The following is a 23131-nucleotide window of genomic DNA, read 5'->3' on the forward strand; positions in this document are numbered from 1 at the left end:
GAGGAAGAACATTTATATCATCTTAAAATAGTATTTGAACAGCTAAAAAAATTTGGTTTAAATATTAAACCAACGAAGTGTGTTTTTGGCCAAGAAGTATTAGATTTTCTAAGTTACCAAATTTCAAAACATGGTATTCAACCTTCCAAAGATCGTATTACAGCAATTAGCTCGTTTGAAAAACCGTTGACTATAAAAAAACTTCAGAAATTTCTAGGTATGATTAATTATTATCATAGATGCATACCAAATCTAGCAAAAGATCTTATTCCTTTACACAATATAGTGACGGAAGGTATTAAAAACAAGGTGAATAAGATTATGTGGATTATGAAAGAGAAAAAGCTTTTAATATTGTTAAACACAAATTTACAGAAAGGACTTTATTAAATCATTATAATAAAGACGCTAAAATATCTTTAGCTGTAGACGCTTCAGGTGTAGCTGTTGGATCAGTATTACAACAACAAAAAGATAATAGTTGGGAACCGTTGGCATACTTTTCTAGGAAGTTAAGCACAGCAGAAAAACGTTATTCTACTTTTGATCGAGAGTTACTGGCTACTTCTTAGAAGGGAATGATTTTAAAATATTTGCGGACCATAAGCCCTTGACATATATACTTGATTCGAAAACAGATAGGTCTCCACGACAAATTAGACTGGAATATATTGCTCAATTCACTAATGATATTCAATATGTAAGTGGCAAGGACAATATAGTTGCAGATATGTTATCGAGATTACCGGAAATAGATTTAGTATCCTCAAATATGATAAATTTTGAAATTTTAAAGGAAAAACAGGAACAGGAAATTGGGGAAAATATAATAGATACTAAATTCAAAAATAAATACAATATTAGGGAAATAGAATTGCCGGAGAAGAATTTTAAAATTTTAGTCGAGATTACAGGAAAAAGTCCAAGACCTTATATTCCGAAAAGTTTAAGAAGAGTTGTTTTTGATAAAATTCATACACTTTCTCATCCTGGATTTAAAGCTTCTAGAAAAATGATACAAAAAAGATATTTTTGGCCTTTAATGAATAAGGACATACAAAATTGGGTAAAAGAGTGTATTAGTTGTCAGAAATCAAAAGTAACTATTCATACCAAATCCCCTATCATCGAAATCGAAATACCAAAATGCAGATTTGAACACATACATATCGATATTGTGGGTCCATTACCTGTTTCTAAAGGATATAGATATTTATTGACTATTATAGATAGGACGACGAGATGGCCTGAAGTTTTTCCACTAAGAAATATATCATCTGAAAACATTGTTAAGTCATTTATTCAAAACTATATTCCCCGTTTTGGTATACCATTCAGGTAGACCAAGGTTCTCAATTTACTTCCAATTTATTCTCACAATTATCTACAATGCTTGGAATACAGGAAATACATACATCAGCTTATCATCCACAATCCAATGGTATGATTGAAAGATTACACCGACAACTTAAAGCTTCAATAACTGCATCGAATGATCCATTAAATTGGGCAGACCAACTTCCAATAATTCTTCTTGGTTTGCGAAATTCAGTTAAAGAAGATTTGAACTGTTCACCAGCAGAAATGGTTTACGGCCAAACCCTTAGAATTCCTGGTGAACTTGTTATACCATCTACAGAAATGGGAAACAATAATTCCAATTTCATTCTTCAGAAATTGAAAGAACATTTTTCACAAACACGAAATTACATTTCACATCACAGCAAAAGTTATATTCCTCCTAATTTAATGAATAGCAAATATGTTTTTCTTAAAGTTGAGTGAAAAATTGGGTTATATCCTCCGTTTGAAGGACCTTATAAGGTGTTAGAAAGGAATGGTAAATGTTTTAAGATTCAGAATGGTAACACAGTGATATCTACATCCATTGATAAATTAAAGCCTGCATTTATTGATATTGGAGAAGATCATAATGAAGGTAGTAAACAGACAACGATAAAAAAAGGTTACATTTAAAAGGTTACATAAACAATTTAATACAAACCATAGATGTAGTGAATTTAATATGAAATACTTTTATAAAATTATATTTAATTTCGATCTATAAATATCGAATATGTTTTTTATATTCTTAATTTTTGAAATATTATAAGAATTAATATAATAATTTGAATGAAACAAGATAGTTATAAATAAAATAAAGCCTTTAATAGAAAATATATTAATAATTGATACCACACAACCATATCGGAAACTCAGATTACTGCGTTTATTAAACATAGAACAATAATTCTACCGATCTATCAAATTGACCAATTTGTAAAGATACACATTATGCTACAAATGATATACCATATTAAAGTGCAATCATAATGCTTTAAAATGATGCATAAATGACTGTCATAGCATGAAAACTGTCAAAGTTATTCGTAACCATATCAGAAAATAATTCTACCGATCTATCCAATTGGATATTTTCTAAAAATATATTATGGAATAAATTATATACCAAAGCAAATGGCAACTATAATGCAATAAAAAGATATATAAACGACTGTTATAACATGAAAACTATAAAAGTTATTTGCAACCATATCGGAGCCTTAAATTACCGCATTTTTGAACCTCTACCAATAAATATACCGATCTATCCAATTTTTGTAAAAATTCATTATGCCATAAATTATACACCAAAATAAAGTGCAACTGTAATGCTTTAAAATAATGCATAAACTATTGCCCTAGCATGAAAACTGTCAAAGTTATTTGCAACCATATCGGAACCTCAAATTACCGCCTTTTTAAACATAGAACAATAATTCTACCGATCCATCAAATTGACCATTTTTTAGACGAAAACATTATACCACAAATGATATACCAAATTAAAGTGAAATCATAATGCTTTAAAATGATGCATAAATGACTGTCATAGCATGAAAACTGTCAAAGTTATTCACAACCATATCGGAACCTCAAATTACCGCCTTTCTAAACCTGGGAAAATTATTCTATCGATCTATCCAATTGGCCATTTTCTAAAAATACATTATGCAATAAATTATATACCAAAACAAATGGCAACTATAATGCAATAAAAAGATGTAAAAAAGTTATTTGCAATCATATCGAAGCTTTAAATTACTGCATTTTTAAACCTGTACCAATAAATATACCGATCTATCCAATTTTTGTTAAAATTCATTATGCCACAAATTATACACCAAAACAAAGTGCAACTGTAGTGCTTTAAAATGATGCATAAATGACAACTTTAATGCTTTAAAATGGTGCATAAACGACTGTCCTAGCACGAAAACTGCCAAAGTTAATTGCAACCATATCGGAACCTCAGATTACTGCGTTTATTAAAAATAGAACAATAATTCTACCGATCTATCAAATTGACCAATTTGTAAAAACACACATTATGCTACAAAAGATATACCATATTAAAGTGCAATCATAATGCTTTAAAATGATGCATAAACGACTGTCATAGCATGAAAACTATAAAGGTTATTTGCAACCATATCGGAACCTCAAATTACCGCGTTTTTAAACATAGAACAATAATTCTACCGATCCATCAAATTGACCATTTTTTAGACGAATACATTATGCCACAAATGATATACCAAATGAAAGTGCAATCATAATGCTCTAAAATGATGCATAAATGACTGTCATAGCATGAAAACTGTCAAAGTTATTCACAACCATATCGGAACCTCAAATTACCGCCTTTTTAAACCTGGGAAAATAATTCTACCGATCTATCCAATTGGCCATTTTCTAAAAATACAGTATGCAATAAATTGTATACCAAAACAAATGGCAATTTTAATGCTTTAAAATGGTGCATAAACGACTGTCCTATCACGAAAACTGCCAAAGTTAATTGCAACCATATCGGAAACTCAGATTACTGCGTTTATTAAACATAGAACAATAATTCTACCGATCTATCAAATTGACCATTTTTTAGACGAACATATTATGCCACAAATGATATACCAAATTAAAGTGCAATCATAATGCTCTAAAATGATGTATAAATGACTGTCATAGCATGAAAACTGTCAAAGTTATTCACAACCATATCGGAACCTCAAATTACCGCCTTTTTAAACCTGGGAAAATAATACTACCGATCTATCCAATTGGCCATTTTCTAAAAATACATTATGCAATTAATTATATACCAAAACAAATGAAATTTTAATGCTTTAAAATGGTGCATAAACGACTGTCCTAGCACGAAAACTGCCAAAGTTATTTGCAACCATATCGGAACCTCAAATTACCGCGTTTTTAAACATAGAACAATAATTCTACCGATCCATCAAATTGACCATTTTTTAGACGAACACATTATGCCACAAATGATATACCAAATTAAAGTGCAGTCATAATGCTTTAAAATGATGCATAAATGATTGTCATAGCATGAAAACTGTCAAAGTTATTCACATATAATTCTACCGATCTATCAAATTGACCAATTAGTAGAAACACACATTATGCTACAAATTATATACCATATTAAAGCCTTAAATTACCGCATTTTTGAACGTCTACCAATAAATATACTGATCTATACAATTTTTGTAAAATTTCATTATGCCATAAATTATACACAAAAATAAAATGCAACTGTAATGCTTTAAAATGATGCATAAAGTATTACCCTAGCATGAAAACTTTCAAAGTTATTTGCAACCATATCGGAACCTCAAATTACCGCCTTTTCGAACATAGAACAATAATTCTACTGATCCATCAAATTGACCATTTTTTAGACGAACACATTATACCACAAATGATATACCAAATTAAAGTGCAATCATAATGCTCTAAAATGATGCATAAATGACTGTCATAGCATGAAAACTGTCAAAGTTATTCATAACCATATTGGAACCTCAAATTACCGCCTTTTTAAACTTGGGAAAATAATTCTACCGATCTATCCAATTGGACATTTTCTAAAAATACATTATGCAATAAATTATATACCAAAACAAATGACAACTATAATGCAAGCGAAGCCTTAAATTACCGCATTTTTAAACCTGTACCAATAAATATACCGATCTATCCAATTTTTGTAAAAATTCATTATGCCACAAATTATACACCAAAACAAAGTGCAAATTTAATGCTTTAAAATGATGCATAAATGACTGTCATAGCGTGAAAACTGTCAAAGTTATTCACAACCATATCGGAACCTCAAGTTACCGCGTTTTTAAACCTGGGAAAATAATTCTACCGATTTATCCAATTGGCCATTTTCTAAAAATACATTATGCAGTAAATTATATACCAAAACAAATGGCAATTTTAATGCTTTAAAATGGTGCATAAACGACTGTCCTAGCACGAAAACTGCCAAAGTTAATTGCAACCATGTCGGAACCTCAGATTACAGCGTTTACTAAGCATAGAACAATAATTCTACCGATCTATCAAATTGACCAATTAGTAAAAACACACATTATGCTACAAATGATATACCAAATTAAAGTGCAATCATAATGTTCTAAAATGATGCATAAATGACTGTCATAGCATGAAAACTGTCAAAGTTATTCACAACCATATCGGAACCTCAAATTACCGCCTTTTTAAACCTGGGAAAATAATTCTACCGATCTATCCAATTGGCCATTTTCTAAAAATACATTATGCAATAAATTATATACCAAAACAAATGGCAACTATAATGCAATAAAAAGATATATAAACGACTGTTATAACATGAAAACTATAAAAGTTATTTGCAACCATATTGGAACCTCAAATTACCGCGTTTTTAAACATAGAACAATAATTCTACCGATCCATCAAATTGACCATTTTTTAGACGAACACATTATGCCACAAATGATATACCAAATTAAAGTGCAATCATAATGCTCTAAAATGATGCATAAATGACTGTCATAGCATGAAAACTGTCAAAGTTATTCACAACCGTATCGGAACCTCAAATTACCGCCTTTTTAAACCTGGGAAAATAATTCTACCGATCTATCCAATTGGCCATTTTCTAAAAATACATTATGCAATAAATTATATACCAAAACAAATGACAATTTTAATGCTTTAAAATGGTGCATAAACGACTGTCCTGTCACGAAAACTGCCAAAGTTAATTGCAACCATATCGGAAACTCAGATTACTGCGTTTATTAAACATAGAACAATAATTCTACCGATCTATCAAATTGACCAATTTGTAAAGATACACATTATGCTACAAATGATATACCATATTAAAGTGCAATCATAATGTTTCAAAATTATGCATAAATGACTGTCATAGCATGAAAACTGTCAAAAGTTATTCGTAACCATATCAGAACCTCAAATTACCGCCTTTTTAAACCTGGGAAAATTATTCTATCGATCTATCCAATTGGCCATTTTCTAAAAATATATTATGGAATAAATTATATACCAAAGCAAATGGCAACTATAATGCAATAAAAAGATATATAAACGACTGTTATAACATGAAAACTATAAAAGTTATTTGCAACCATATCGGAGCCTTAAATTACCGCATTTTTGAACCTCTACCAATAAATATACCGATCTATCCAAGTTTTGTAAAAATTCATTATGCCATAAACTATACACCAAAATAAAGTGCAACTGTAATGCTTTAAAATGATGCATAAACTATTGCCCTAGCATGAAAACTGTCAAAGTTATTTGCAACCATATCGGAACCTCAAATTACCGCCTTTTTAAACATAGAACAATAATTCTACCGATCCATCAAATTGACCACAAATGATATACCAAATTAAAATGCAATCATAATGCTCTAAAATGATGTATAAATGACTGTCATAGCATGAAAACTGTCAAAGTTATTCACAACCATATCGGAACCTCAAATTACCGCCTTTTTAAACCTGGGAAAATAATACTACCGATCTATCCAATTGGCCATTTTCTAAAAATACATTATGCAATAAATTATATACCAAAACAAATGAAATTTTAATGCTTTAAAATGGTGCATAAACGACTGTCCTAGCACGAAAACTGCCAAAGTTATTTGCAACCATATCGGAACCTCAAATTTCCGCGTTTTTAAACATAGAACAATAATTCTACCGATCCATCAAATTGACCATTTTTTAGACGAACACATTATGCCACAAATGATATACCAAATTAAAGTGCAGTCATAATGCTTTAAAATGATGCATAAATGATTGTCATAGCATGAAAACTGTCAAAGTTATTCACAACCATATCGGAACCTCAAATTACCGTCTTTTTAAACCTGGGAAAATTATTCTATCGATCTATCCAATTGGCCATTTTCTAAAAATACATTATGCAATAAATTATATACCAAAACAAATGGCAATTTTAATGCTTTAAAATGGTGCATAAACGACTGTCCTAGCACGAAAACTGCCAAAGTTAATTGCAACCATATCGGAACCTCAGATTACAGCGTTTACTAAGCATAGAACAATAATTCTACCGATCTATCAAATTGACCAATTAGTAGAAACACACATTATGCTACAAATTATATACCATATTAAAGCCTTAAATTACCGCATTTTTGAACGTCTACCAATAAATATACCGATCTATACAATTTTTGCAAAAATTCATTATGCCATAAATTATACACAAAAATAAAATGCAACTGTAATGCTTTAAAATGATGCATAAACTATTACCCTAGCATGAAAACTTTCAAAGTTATTTGCAACCATATCGGAACCTCAAATTACCGCCTTTTCGAACATAGAACAATAATTCTACCGATCCATCAAATTGACCATTTTTTAGACGAACACATTATACCACAAATGATATACCAAATTAAAGTGCAATCATAATGCTCTAAAATGATGCATAAATGACTCTCATAGCATGAAAACTGTCAAAGTTATTCATAACCATATTGGAACCTCAAATTACCGCCTTTTTAAACTTGGGAAAATAATTCTACCGATCTATCCAATTGGCCATTTTCTAAAAATACATTATGCAATAAATTATATACCAAAACAAATGACAACTATAATGCAATAAAAAGATGTATAAAAGTTATTTGCAATCATATCGAAGCCTTAAATTACCGCATTTTTAAACCTGTACCAATAAATATACCGATCTATCCAATTTTTGTAAAAATTCATTATGCCACAAATTATACACTAAAACAAAGTGCAACTGTTATGCTTTAAAATGATGCATAAATGACTGTCATAGCGTGAAAACTGTCAAAGTTATTCACAACCATATCGGAACCTCAAATTACCGCGTTTTTAGACCTGGGAAAATAATTCTACCGATTTATCCAATTGGCCATTTTCTAAAAATACATTATGCAGTAAATTATATACCAAAACAAATGGCAATTTTAATGCTTTAAAATGGTGCGTAAACGACTGTCCTAGCACGAAAACTGCCAAAGTTAATTGCAACCATGTCGGAACCTCAGATTACAGCGTTTACTAACCATAGAACAATAATTCTACCGATCTATCAAATTGACCAATTAGTAAAAACACACATTATGCTACAAATGATATACCAAATTAAAGTGCAATCATAATGCTCTAAAATGATGCATAAATGACTGTCATAGCATGAAAACTGTCAAAGTTATTCACAACCATGTCGGAACCTCAAATTACCGCCTTTTTGAACCTGGGAAAATAATTCTACCGATCTATCCAATTGGCCATTTTCTAAAAATACATTATGCAATAAATTATATACCAAAACAAATGGCAACTATAATGCAATAAAAAGATATATAAACGACTGTTATAACATGAAAACTATAAAAGTTATTTGCAACCATATTGGAACCTCAAATTACCGCGTTTTTAAACATAGAACAATAATTCTACCGATCCATCAAATTGACCATTTTTTAGACGAACACATTATGCCACAAATGATATACCAAATTAAAGTGCAATCATAATGCTCTAAAATGATGCATAAATGACTGTCATAGCATGAAAACTGTCAAAGTTATTCACAACCGTATCGGAACCTCAAATTACCGCCTTTTTAAACCTGGGAAAATAATTCTACCGATCTATCCAATTGGCCATTTTCTAAAAATACATTATGCAATAAATTATATACCAAAACAAATGACAATTTTAATGCTTTAAAATGGTGCATAAACGACTGTCCTGTCACGAAAACTGCCAAAGTTAATTGCAACCATATCGGAAACTCAGATTACTGCGTTTATTAAACATAGAACAATAATTCTACCGATCTATCAAATTGACCAATTTGTAAAGATACACATTATGCTACAAATGATATACCATATTAAAGTGCAATCATAATGCTTCAAAATTATGCATAAATGACTGTCATAGCATGAAAACTGTCAAAGTTATTCGTAACCATATCAGAACCTCAAATTACCGCCTTTTTAAACCTGGGAAAATTATTCTATCGATCTATCCAATTGGCCATTTTCTAAAAATATATTATGGAATAAATTATATACCAAAGCAAATGGCAACTATAATGCAATAAAAAGATATATAAACGACTGTTATAACATGAAAACTATAAAAGTTGTTTGCAACCATATCGGAGCCTTAAATTACCGCATTTTTGAACCTCTACCAATAAATCCAATTTTTGTAAAAATTCATTATGCCATAAATTATACACCAAAATAAAGTGCAACTGTAATGCTTTAAAATGATGCATAAACTATTGCCCTAGCATGAAAACTGTCAAAGTTATTTGCAACCATATCGGAACCTCAAATTACCGCCTTTTTAAACATAGAACAATAATTCTACCGATCCATCAAATTGACCATTTTTTAGACGAACACATTATACCACAAATGATATACCAAATTAAAGTGCAATCATAATGCTCTAAAATGATGTATAAATGACTGTCATAGCATGAAAACTGTCAAAGTTATTCACACCCATATTGGAACCTCAAATTACCGCCTTTTTAAACCTGGGAAAATAATACTACCGATCTATCCAATTGGCCATTTTCTAAAAATACATAATGCAATAAATTATATACCAAAACAAATGGCAACTATAATGCAATAAAAGGATATATAAACGACTGTTATAACATGAAAGCTATAAAAGTTATTTGCAACCATATCGGAACCTCAAATTACCGCGTTTTTAAACATAGAACAATAATTCTACCGATCCATCAAATTGACCATTTTTTAGACGAACATATTATGCCACAAATGATATACCAAATTAAGTGCAATCATAATGCTCTAAAATGATGCATAAATGACTGTCATAGCATGAAAACTTTCAAAGTTATCCACAACCATATCGGAACCTCAAATTACCGCCTTTTTAAACCTGGGAAAATAATTCTACCGATCTATCCAATTGGCCAAAACAAATGGCAACTATAATGCAATAAAAAGATATATAAACGACTGTTATAACATGAAAACTATAAAAGTTATTTGCAACCATATCGGAACCTCAAATTACCGCGTTTTTAAACATAGAACAATAATTCTACCGATCCATCAAATTGAACATTTTTTAGGCGAACACATTATGCCACAAATGATATACCAAATTAAAGTGCAATCATAATGCTCTAAAATGATGCATAAATGACTGTCATAGCATGAAAACTGTCAAAGTTATTCACAACCATATCGGAACCTCAAATTACCGCCTTTTTAAACCTGGGAAAATAATTCTACCGATCTATCCAATTGGCCATTTTCTAAAATTACCGCCTTTTTAAACATAGAACAATAATTCTACCGATCCATCAAATTGACCATTTTTTAGACGAACATATTATGCCACAAATGATACACCAAATTAAAGTGCAATCATAATGCTCTAAAATGATGCATAAATGACTGTCATAGCATGAAAACTGTCAAAGTTATCCACAACCATATGGGAACCTCAAATTACCGCCTTTTTAAACCTGGGAAAATAATTCTACCGATCTATCCAATTGGCCAAAACAAATGGCAACTATAATGCAATAAAAAGATATATAAACGACTGTTAAAACATGAAAACTATAAAAGTTATTTGCAACCATATCGGAACCTCAAATTACCGCGTTTTTAAACATAGAACAATAATTCTACCGATCCATCAAATTGACCATTTTTTAGATGAACACATTATGCCACAAATGATATACCAAATTAAAGTGCAATCATAATGCTCTAAAATGATGCATAAATGACTGTCATAGCATGAAAACTGTCAAAGTTATTCACAACCATATCGGAACCTCAAATTACCGCCTTTTTAAACCTGGGAAAATAATTCTACCGATCTATCCAATTGGCCATTTTCTAAAAATACATTATGCAATAAATTATATACCAAAACAAATGGCAACTATAATGCAATAAAAAGATGTGTAAAAGTTATTTGCAATCATATCGAAGCCTTAAATTACCGCATTTTTAAACCTGTACCAATAAATATACCGATCTATCCAATTTTTGTAAAAATTCATTATGCCACAAATTATACACCAAAACAAAGTGCAACTGTAATGCTTTAAAATGATACATAAATGACTGTCCTAGCACGAAAACTGCCAAAGTTAATTGCAACCATATCGGAACCTCAGATTACAGCGTTTACTAAGCATAGCACAATAATTCTACCGATCTATCAAATTGACTGTCATGTGCACCCTGTGCTTGAACAAACACAAGTAGTTGGTAACGCCAAATGTCAGTTGACATTTGAGAAAAAGAAAAAAGAAGCAAAAGAAGAAGAACAATAATAAATACTTTGTTAGGGAATTAAATAGCTGAAATAAAAAGGTATATAGAAATGAGGAGACATTTTGTGGCGTCCCGAAGGTGTCTTGGGGAGCTAAAATGAAAGTTTCGGTCCTTTTTTTTTCGTTCTGAAGACCGAGAGGTAAGATGTGGTAACGTGGCTATTAAATCATAAGAGGAAATAAAACTAAAACAGTGGCTTTGAATAATTAGTGAAAGTTAAAATTTAATAACTTAAAAACCTAAAACTAAAAGGTTAAAACTTAAAACTAAAGTAAATTTAAAAGTTAATAACTAAAAACTTAAATTTAAAACTTAAATCTAAAGTAAATTAATAAGTTAATAACCAAAAACTTAAAGCTAAAACTTAAAACTAAACGAAAATTTAAAAGTTATTGACTTAAATAAAATCAAAACTAAAAATTAAAAGAAAATTTAAGAATTAATAGCTTAAATAAAAGAAAACTTAAAGCTAAAATTAAAACAACTTAGAACTAAAAGAAACTATAAAAGCTAATAGAAAAAAAAACCTAGAGCTAAAACTAATTTGAAATGTAAAAGAAAAAAAAGAAAGGAAACTGGAAACATAAAGCTAAAAGTGCAAAATTCAAGAACTAAAATTTTTAAAGAAAACTAAATATAAAATTATCAAACCAAAAGAAAAAATTAATAAAGCCCAAGCCACCTCTGCCACATCCAACGAGGGATCTCACCACCGCAACATCATCCCTTTTCAACCCTAAAGGGGCTCAAGGTATTCGCCAGACCAGGACCAGACGGACAACCTGAAAAGAAGCATATATGTATTTTTTTTTTTTTATTAAAAGAAAAATTTAAAATAAAAACTATTATAACGTTAGTTAGGGCATTTATCTGTGTAGTTCGGGAGCAATTCATTCCTTTATCGAAGTGGATAAGGTGCGCGACATAGGTTCCACAACTTGAGCTCAAGTTAGGTCCCATCGACGACGCAAAGTCTGGTTTAGACTTTTTACCGAAGTATGTATGAATGCCACAGCTAAAAGCCTAGATAATAGATATGAATATGATAGAATTGCAGTAATTTAGCAAACATATACATATATGTTTTTTTTGTTTTACATACTATACCAGCATCACAAGGCGAAATCAAAAGTAGCTGCCGATATCTTGGAAAAAAATAGCGCTTCACCTAATTGTAGTAGTATTTAATCAAATTCATTTCATAATTTGTTATTGTTACCTTTGTTTTCTTAGTTATTTGAATTAATTCCTTTATATTAGCTATTTAAGATTGTTTTGAAATTTCTTCCTTTTCTTTTTACTCATGAATTCTAATTTAAAAATGATGCCTTGAAACATAAATTTTGTTAAAAAAAATTGTATTAGGATTTCTTCTTATTAAAATAAAACAAAATATTTTATAACGTTGTTGAAAAGAAATTGAAATATGAGTTTGTACTTTGAGATGTGGCATTAGAAATTTAAAGGTAAGTGATTGGATGAAGATTTGATTGGTGGGATGGGAGAGGAAACGTTAGGGGTAACTACAGTTACCAGAGGTTACCATGGATAGAGAGCCACATGGTTCTCTTGTGGGAGGGTATTGTTGCGGCTAAACATCCGCCGTTCAGTTAAAAGGGAAAAGGAAGTAAGAGTGTTCCATAGCCAGAGAGTTGAAGGGAATGTTAATCTCACTTCGGGTCCCTCATTTAAGTTATTATAGTTAGCTGGTATTTTGTTTGTACCTAGGCAACGAGCTTCAGTAGAGCAAGATCCCATCCCAATCCGGCGAGTAATAGCCCGGCAAATGCAATTACCAGCGCCGCTCGATCTGGTAGCTCAGAAAAGGTAAGATTGAAAGTCGTTTGTCAATCTGGCCGGTACTACAAATGGCGCCCAACGTGGGGCCCGAAGTGAGATTTTTTGTTTTTTTTTTCTCTTCAAGTTATTAAATTCTAGTCAGGATATGTAAGTCCCGTTGAGTAGGATACAGAGTCCTTAACGCGTTGCGACATTTGATTGATTAGGATGGATTTGTTTTCATTTTTCTACCAATAGTTCAGTTTTCATGTAGTTTTCATTTTTACTCCATTGAATCCCAAGTAGGTCTTGCGTCAATATGTCAATTTGGCGAACGTAATTGCGACTTGGGGGTAAGGTAAAGTAGTTTTTAAAGTATCTAGAATCTTTTCAAATTCGGATAAGTCTTAGTCCTTTGCGGTTATTATTAGGCGACTAATTGCTATAGGAATTTGTGAATTTTCTATTGGTGCTTTTTGGGAATCCGGGTTGTTGTGGTGGTTAGTCCTTTTGCTATATCAGCCGATAGGCATCAGTTGCAATCACCAGAGCTACTCAAGGTTTCCAACTTTTGATTTTCTCTAACGTAAAGTTCCCTTGGTATACAGTAACATTCCTTTTTCTCTTTTGGAAATTAATATAAAAGTTTTGGAAGATTAGTTATTTTGGCACGATAGGAAGTCATCTTTTTCTTTTTCCTTTTTGTTACTCTCCTATCTCATCATCATTTTGACATCCAATCGCTACCTAATATGCACTTTCTTATATATTTTATATTTACTTTGTTTTATAATTTTCTTTATTTTGGTGAAAATATTTTATTTTTATTTTAATATATATCTTACGGTGATTACCTTGCCTCAAATTCAAAGTAATTTTCAGTGAAGTGAGTTAATTTGTTTTCGCTTGGGTTATGGTTTTAACTCGTTCAAATAGGAATCAGTTAGGTACCGGTGACACGGTCGTTAACATAGAAAATATGCCGCGTTCTACGGATCAAACAATTGTTCCGAATTCAGTAACGGGTAGTTCCGCGCCAAATACCAATACGGTCACCACATCTATGGCGCCCATAGCACCAAGCGTGCAACAGTTTATGACATTGGCTCAAGATAGGACGGGTGGGTCAAATGATTCGAGTGTATCAAATGTTTCTATTACTACCCCAGAGTACAGTAGTATTACTGCTCGTAATGTCCAACAGGAATATCGGCAAAATGCGGTCCCTGCGCCGTCGGATCCGACGTCCAACAATAGGGCAGTTACTAATGCAGACCTTATTCGTGAGGAGGTGGCTCGTCAGACGTTGGTCTTGCAAAATACGTTGCAGGAGATAACTCGAGCTGTCAGTCGTTTGACTGCACCGACAAATCCTCCAAATATGGCACAAAATACCGTGTATACAAATCCAACACAATTACAATCAGGGGCTCAACGGAACATTGGTCCTCAGCAATTACCATCACAGCACCCGTATAGTTTTCCAGTTCAAGAGCCACAACAACCATGTATGCAACAACAAACACCATATGGTGCAACAAATAATCAACAACCAAATTCTCAGCAAGCTCCTATTTTCGCATCTCATTCGTCACCAGCTCCCAGTCTACCGCCTGAGTTTACTTTCACCAACAACAGAAAGATCGATTTATCGAAATGGGGCATTAAGTTTGATGGGACAAATAAGTCAATAAGTGCAGAAGATTTTATATTTAGAGTGGACGTGCTGCGCCAAGACTATAACTGCTCATTTAATGACATCCGCCGCAGTTTTCATCTCCTTTTGGAAGGTCAAGCTCTGGATTGGTACTGGAATGTCCGTAAATTGACCCCAATACAATCCTGGGAAGATCTGGAGAGGGCATTCCTAACTCAATACCGTCGGTACGAGAGTGAGTTCGTATTACAAAAGAAAATTATGGACCGACGACAGTTACAGCAAGAAACATTCGAAGATTTTTATAATGCCGTAATGAAGCTAAGGAATCAGCAGCGATCACCCTATTCCGAAAAGGATCTTATAGAAATAATGAAATTAAACTTAAAGCCATCATTATCGCACTTGTTATTTTCGGTTAAGATTGGAACACTGAATGAGTTTTGTCAGCAAGCAAAGAGGGCGGAGAATTTGTTGTTTAGCCAAAGGCAGACTTTTCAGAATCGTCCTTTACCAGCACAACGTATTCATGAAATTGATTTTGATGATCCAATTCCAGTGTCAGATTTGGAGGTGGAAGCCATAACCCCTAATGACCGTTACGTGTGTTGGAACTGTAAACAAGTTGGCCACAGCTTTATGGATTGTCCGGCACCCACACGCAGAATATTTTGCTATAGATGTGGTCGGGATAATGTCGTTACACCCAAATGCCCGAAATGCCAGGGAAACGTGATGTTGAACAAGCCTCAAGCTGGGGAGGACTCGTTCAACCCAAACGTGAAAATCACTCCCAGTAAGAGTATCATAGAGCCTATGAACAGAATCCAGATTTTAGAAAACTTAGATAGGAAAGTTGTTGCAGAAACACAAAATGTTTATAGAATAAAACCATTACATCAGAGAATACAAGAGTACAGGCAAGCTAGGTTAAGAATTTTTGGTGAAGTTTCGAGTAAGATTAAGAAGGCACGGGAAAGGTATAAAAGAAGAAAGCAGATTCGAAGGGAAATAATGGAAGCATCATTGTATGAAGGCGATGATACACGTTTTTATGTCAAATTATCTATAAACGGTAACGAAATAGAAGGTCTGCTAGATAGTGGGGCGACTGTGACCTGTCTAGGGAAAGATTGCCTGAGTTTTGTGGAAAAGGCAGGACTTCAAATTTCAAAATTTTTTCGTTTGTTAAGACTGCCGATGGTAGTCCGCATAGAATGGTAGGCCGTGTTAAGACAACATTGACATTCAATAAAATTTCCAGCGAAGTTACTTTCTACTTGGTACCCAGCCTGAATAAACCCCTGTTTTTAGGTGTGAATTTTATGCGTAAATTCGGTTTCTTCGCAAACGTGTCCAGCCTCACCACAAATGGCGTTAACCTAGGTCCGGAACCGGACGACAATAAAAAATTTGAAACCCATTTGCTATCAGAACAGGAACAGTATAGATTAGACCAAATAATATCATCATTCCCATGTTACTCTAAGCGCGGTCTTGGACGAACTCACCTTGAAGTCCATATAATTGATACCTGCGATGCGACTCCGGTGAAGGACAAGCATTATCCTGTCTCGCCAGCGGTGCAGAAACTAATGTACGCAGAGCTTGATAGGATGCTTGATCTTGGGGTCATTGAGCAGAGCGAGTCATCCGGTTACTCTCGTCCGTAGGGGCGAGAAGAATCGGTTGTGCTTGGACGCTCGCAAGCTGAATGCCCTCACGATCAAGGATGCCTATCCTCTGCCACACATTGAGGGTCTGCTCAGCCGGTTAGGGGACACGTATTTTATTTTCCAGCGTAGATCTTAAAGATGCATTCTGGCAGATACCGTTAGATGCATCCAGTAGAGAAAAAACTGCATTCACGGTGCCAGGAAGACCACTTTACCATTTTACTATAATGCCTTTTGGGTTGTGTAATGCAGCCCAAAGACTTTGCCGTTTAATGGATAAAGTGATTCCAGCTGCACTACGTGATAGAGTTTTTGTCTATCTGGATGATCTTCTAATAGTATCGCCAGATTTTGAAACTCACCTGGGTCTGCTGAAGGAGGTATCTAGTTGTTTGGAATCGGCGGGTTTGACCATCAACGTCGCGAAGAGTAAATTTTGCTTTAGAGAATTGAGATATTTAGGTTATATAGTAGGAAGAGGAAGATTAAGGCCTGACCCATCCAGTAGAGAAAAAACTGCATTCACGGTGCCAGGAAGACCACTTTACCATTTTACTATAATGCCTTTTGGGTTGTGTAATGCAGCCCAAAGACTTTGCCGTTTAATGGATAAAGTGATTCCAGCTGCACTACGTGATAGAGTTTTTGTCTATCTGGATGATCTTCTAATAGTATCGCCAGATTTTGAAACTCACCTGGGTCTGCTGAAGGAGGTATCTAGTTGTTTGGAATCGGCGGGTTTGACCATCAACGTCGCGAAGAGTAAATTTTGCTTTAGAGAATTGAGATATTTAGGTTATATAGTAGGAAGAGGAAGATTAAGGCCTGACCCCGAAAAGATTAGCGTCATCTTGAAATACCCTTATCCGAAGACAGCTAGGCAGGTTAGAAGTTTTATGGGAGTCACCGGTTGGTATAGGAGGTTCATTCCCAATTATGCCACTATCTCTACCCCTATATTTAATACCCTAAAGAAAACCAAATCTTTTAACTTTCCCGACGATGCCAAACTTGCTTTTGATAACTTGAAGGTGGCCCTCACCACAAGTCCTGTGCTTGTACACCCGGACTTTAACAAGCACTTTTACGTGCAGTGTGACGCATCGGATCTAGGAGTAGGAGCAGTACTCTTCCAAGGGATGATGAAGACGGAGAACATCCAATCGCCTTTTTCTCCCATAAACTTACGCCAGCCCAAAAGAACTACTCGGTGACGGAGAGAGAGTGTCTGGCGGTAGTACTGGCCATTAAAAAGTTCCGTCCCTACATAGAGCTCATGCCGTTTTCTGTTATCACAGATCACAGCAGCCTTAAATGGCTAATGTCCCATAAGGACTTGAGTGGTCGTTTAGCCCGGTGGAGTCTGCATCTGCAATCTTTTGCCTTTAGCATAGAGCATCGCCCCGGCGCGAAGAACATCGTTCCTGACGCTCTGTCCCGCTATAATATGGACGAAGTTTCAACGAATTTAAGCAATTGTCTGGATCTCGATTCGGAAGCGTTTAGGAGTAGTGATTATAAGGACTTGGTAGCCAAAGTTCAGGAAAATGCCGAACGCCTGCCTGATTTGAAGGTCATAGACAGTTATGTCTATAAACGCGTGAGTCCGTACGATGGTCATAGTTTAAATGAAGACTTTTCCTGGAAATTATGGGTACCGTTGGAGCTGACGAATAGTGTTATAGAAAAATGCCACAATCCACCACATACTTCTCATGGAGGATTTGGGAAAACCTTAAAAAGAGTGAGAGAATACTTCTATTGGCCGAATATGAATTGCCAGATTCGCGCTTTTGTTGCAAACTGTAATACGTGCAAGGAGTCAAAACCGTCAAACGCTACACTGAGACCTCCTACGGGAGCGGAAACAATTTCATAGACTCTTCATAGACTTTTTGGGGCCGTATCCGAGATCGAAAAATGGCAACTGCTTCATACTTATTGTATTGGATCATTTGACGAAATTCGTCCTATTGAAAGCCATGTCAAAAGCAAATTCGAAAAACGTTATTAGATTTATGATCTCTGAGGTCTTTCACAAATTTGGTACGCCGGAAACGATAGTGTCGGACAATGGGAAGCAGTTTATCAGTAGGGAATTCCAAGATATGGTAACAAATTTCGGAATTACCCATCTGAGAACTGCAACTCATTCGCCTCAAGCCAACGCGTCCGAGCGTGTAAACCAAACCATTTTGGCTGCAATACGTTCGTACCTACAGAATGATCATTCTGAGTGGGACAAATACTTGTCGGAGATCGAATTTTCGTCCAATCGTCTATAGGTGTAACCCCTTATTTCGCACTTTTTGGAATGAATATGGTTTCGCATGGTATCATATATAAACTAGCTAGAAAGCTTCAAGTTCTAAATGATCCTGATTCGGAAATCCTCCCGAAGTCGGTGAAAATGGATTTGACTAGGCAGAAAATAAGGGAAAATCTACATCGAGCGTATTTAAGGAACGAGAGACAGTACAATACACGTTGTAGTGCCGTAAAATTTATACCTGGTCAAGAAGTTTTTCGTCGCAATTTCCAGCAGAGCGACTTTAAGAACAGTTTTCAACGCTAAATTGGCAAGAAAATTTATAAAATGCAGAATAGTTCGGCCTATAGGCAACAGTCTATATGAGGTTGAAGACCTTCAGGGTGTAAGGTTAGGAGTATTTCATGCAAAGAGATTTAAAACAATAGCCTAAAATCCTTGGTGGTCCTAATCCTGAAAGTTCAAAGCGTCTGACGATCTTCGTTTTAGGGTTCCCCATAAAATAAAAAGGTTAGTAACTTACTTAAATATCTCATAATGGTATTTTAATAACTGTTAATTTCCCCCTCAGATTGTTATCTTGGCTGTGGATTACGTTTGGGATCCTCTAAGAAATTATGCGCTATCCTGAAATTGGTCAAGCTTTTAGTGTCATATCGACCATCAGAGTAAATCAGACACGGATTGCAATAAGGTTTTATTTATTTACCTCAGCTCAAGCAGACGTTTCTTAGGTGGTTACATGTGTAACCGGTTACTGGCCAAATAATGCAACCTCTTAAGCTCTACTGGATCCGTGCCATTAAGAAGCCAGAGGTTATTAGACATCTAAGCCAATAACACTTTCTGAGCCCGTTTTACAGCGAGCCGAGGTAAAAGTAAATAAATGTACTTATGATTGCAAGGAATCATAAGAGAGTTATTGCTATCAGTTGATTTTCACTGATGACAATATTCATAAAAGATTACTAACTGATAGTTGGGATCATTATTTTTCTGAGGGAAAACAAACATAATTTTAATAAGCTTTGTTAAAGTAACAAAGGGTACTAAAAATCTGTATCTACTATATGATAGTATTGTCTTCTATATATATTTAAACCTAGTGGTAAGTTAACTAAGCTCAGCTAGGATAAAATCTCGAGGAGTAGAAGTCTGAGGGTACTAAGGTGTGTAATATGATTAGGTATATATCTTAAACTAGTCACTCACCGAACATTGCAGCTGACTGTCGAGTTTATTTTAATTTAGTTGGAAGCTGGTTCAGAAGCCGCAGATTCTGGAAGAAAGAGAATCGGTTTTACTCATTTGTGGATTGTTAATTTTAGTCGATGAATTTGCGGTGTATACACTTAATATAAATATCTGCCAGTCAGCTAGGAATGATTTAACCGGATGACAGTCCATGCTTTATAGGCCATTGAAGTCCATCACCTGTGGGATTTTGTAAGGTATCAGTTATTTTGAATTTATCTGGATACTACAATGTTGATTTAAACAATTTCAGGAGGATTATAGGGGGTATCATTTGCCAGGAATGTAAGACGAAAATCATAACATTTCTGGTGGTTTTAGTCCTTATAATCCTACTTTTTTTGCCTCAGGAAACTAATCATTTGTTAAATTAATTTCATGGGATTTGGATGATCTCATACTCATACTTTACTTACCTTTTAGCTCTAAAGGAAAATTAAATTGTAGAGTGTCTTAAGTTTTGAATTTTGCCCTGCTGATTTTAGTACACGCTTTTTGAATATTGTTAGTTTTTTTTGGGGATATACAGAGGGTATCTCTCGCCATGGATTTCAGAAGCAGACCGGCGAATCTGTGGTGAATTTAGTCTTTGTATGTCCTCAGTCCTAGCAAGTAATTTAAAGTTTTATATTTTTAGGAATAGCTATAAAATTAAATTTCATTTAAATTTTGTTGCTAGAATACTAAATTGGATTAATTGCTTTTTCGGATTTTAGAGTTTGGTTCGTTCGAATTTTAAATCAAATCTAATGAAAGAAAAAAAAAAACAAACTATTTTTGGAATTACCTTTCAGTGGGTTGGTTGGTTGAATTTTAGTCCTTATGGATTTAGACTTTCCCCTGGCTGTGAAGTTAATAATCTAAAATGGTAGTTAAAAGAAAAGAAAAAAGAAAATATATAAAATAGAATTAGTTATTTCAAATCGAATTCATTGGCTCTATAGATATGTAGGTTCAAGTTTTTTTTGAGGAAAAAAAAAAACGGATTTTTTTTTGATTTTTTCATTTAAGTTTGATTGAGTTGAATTTTTGCTTCATTGTTATCGGAAAACAAGAACTTTATATGATTTCAGAGTTTGAATAGTTGTATATTTCGATTTTTTTTTGTTTAGTTGTTGTTTCAATTTGAATTTTAAAATATTTTTATTCAAATTCCACGCTGCACGGTGAAAATTTATCATCAGATCTAAAATTTTATAATTATCATCAGAATTAGGATTTTATTTTTTTTTTTTAGGAAGGATTTCATTAAATAACGATTTCGTTACGATACGATACGGTTGCGTCACGATTGGCATTGTACTTTTTTTTTGTTGAACACATGTGTATCACTCACTGTAATTTACTCAAAAGCTTAAAAAGATTAACTTTTCCCAGCAAACATTTGGTAAATGTAAATATTTTCACTTAACACTTTTTAGATGTTATCTTGTCATTCACTTTTGTCGCACACGGTAAAAATTTGTTCAAGTATATTCTACACTGAATTATATATCTACACTGAATTATATCAAAACAATTGATTGAATTTTGCCACAAAATATTTTTATTTTTTATTTTTATTGTTACTCACTGTATTTTCTAAGATCAAAATTTCTCATTAAATTCCACTCTGGCAAATATTTACAACACTTTAACTTCAATTCCAACTCGGATGTCCGTTTTTAATAAATTTCGTTCCGTTACGTTACGTCACATTACGTACACGCACAGCTTAAACACTTTTCTGAATTTATTTTCTTTTATGGCGTTAAAGTCGTTAATAAAATATATATAGCAACCAAAATTTACTTTACGTTACGTACCGTCCGTGTAATCGAACACATTTCTCAAAATTCTGTTTACACACCTTTTTGGCAAACCCTTTTGTTATTTTTGTATTTTAGGTTCGTAGATTTTCGATTTTCACTTTTAAGCTTTTTATGTACATTCCGCACCCTTTTATTTCACTAAATTTCTTTCCTTCACTTGTTTTGCACTTGTAATTTTCATTAAATTCAGTTTACTTACCTTTTCCTATAAACCAAACGTGATTACAGTCGATGGTCGTCCGTCGTCTTCATTGTAACTGCACCCTGGAAAGAAAATAATTTACTACGCATTAGTTTTTCATTCATTAATGAATTCTCTTTAGTTTACTTACCTTAAATCCATAGTAATGGGCTCCATCCGCCATAGAATCCTAGAATAAAAGAAAGCGAAAATATTATTTTATGTTAAATTGTAAATCCTATAAAATATTTTAACTTTTTATTTTATTTCATATTCATTACTTACCTCATTATCTGCAGCCGCCATTGATAACATTATAAACGCGTGTAATTTTACAAACACGCTTACGCATAGCGTACGTTCAGTCATATACATTTGTATTCAGCTGTTCATTCAGGATCAGTTGGGGTTGCCAGAGGGTTGAAAGTAATACTTTACACACAGTGTTGTATTTATAACTAGAAATGAAAGTAAGTTGCCAGATGTTTTTTTTTTTTTGAATTCATAGAAAATGCCCACAAATTCCCCACAAGTAATTTAATTAAGGAAAATTTGAAGAATTTTGAAATATCCTCCCCCCCATCCTGTGTTCGCAGAGAAACACAGGAGTGGTAGGGTTTGTCATGTGCACCCTGTGCTTGAACAAACACAAGTAGTTGGTAACGCCAAATGTCAGTTGACATTTGAGAAAAAGAAAAAAGAAGCAAAAGAAGAAGAACAATAATAAATACTTTGTTAGGGAA

General features: G+C 33.5%; 1 long non-coding RNA gene across 2 annotated transcripts; it reads right to left on the reverse strand.

Annotated features, from left to right (window-relative positions):
- Window positions 1-12330: 12330 nt before the first annotated feature.
- Window positions 12331-22779, reverse strand: LOC119614789. Of its 2 annotated transcripts, none has more exons than XR_005232366.1 (8): window positions 22674-22779; window positions 22540-22578; window positions 22407-22471; window positions 21184-21256; window positions 20813-21001; window positions 20493-20576; window positions 20355-20421; window positions 12331-12543 (listed from the first exon to the last, which is right to left on the reverse strand). It is a non-coding gene; the product is annotated as an uncharacterized LOC119614789 (long non-coding RNA). The 2 variants fall into 2 exon arrangements; XR_005232367.1 differs by lacking the exon at window positions 12331-12543 and adding an exon at window positions 13044-13089.
- Between the last annotated feature and the right edge of the window lie 352 nt (window positions 22780-23131).

This window comes from Lucilia sericata, unplaced genomic scaffold (assembly GCF_015586225.1).
Source record: "Lucilia sericata isolate MDLA Ls3-8-SP2 unplaced genomic scaffold, ASM1558622v1 Contig003410F_arrow, whole genome shotgun sequence".
Classification (NCBI taxonomy): Eukaryota; Metazoa; Arthropoda; class Insecta; order Diptera; family Calliphoridae; genus Lucilia; species Lucilia sericata.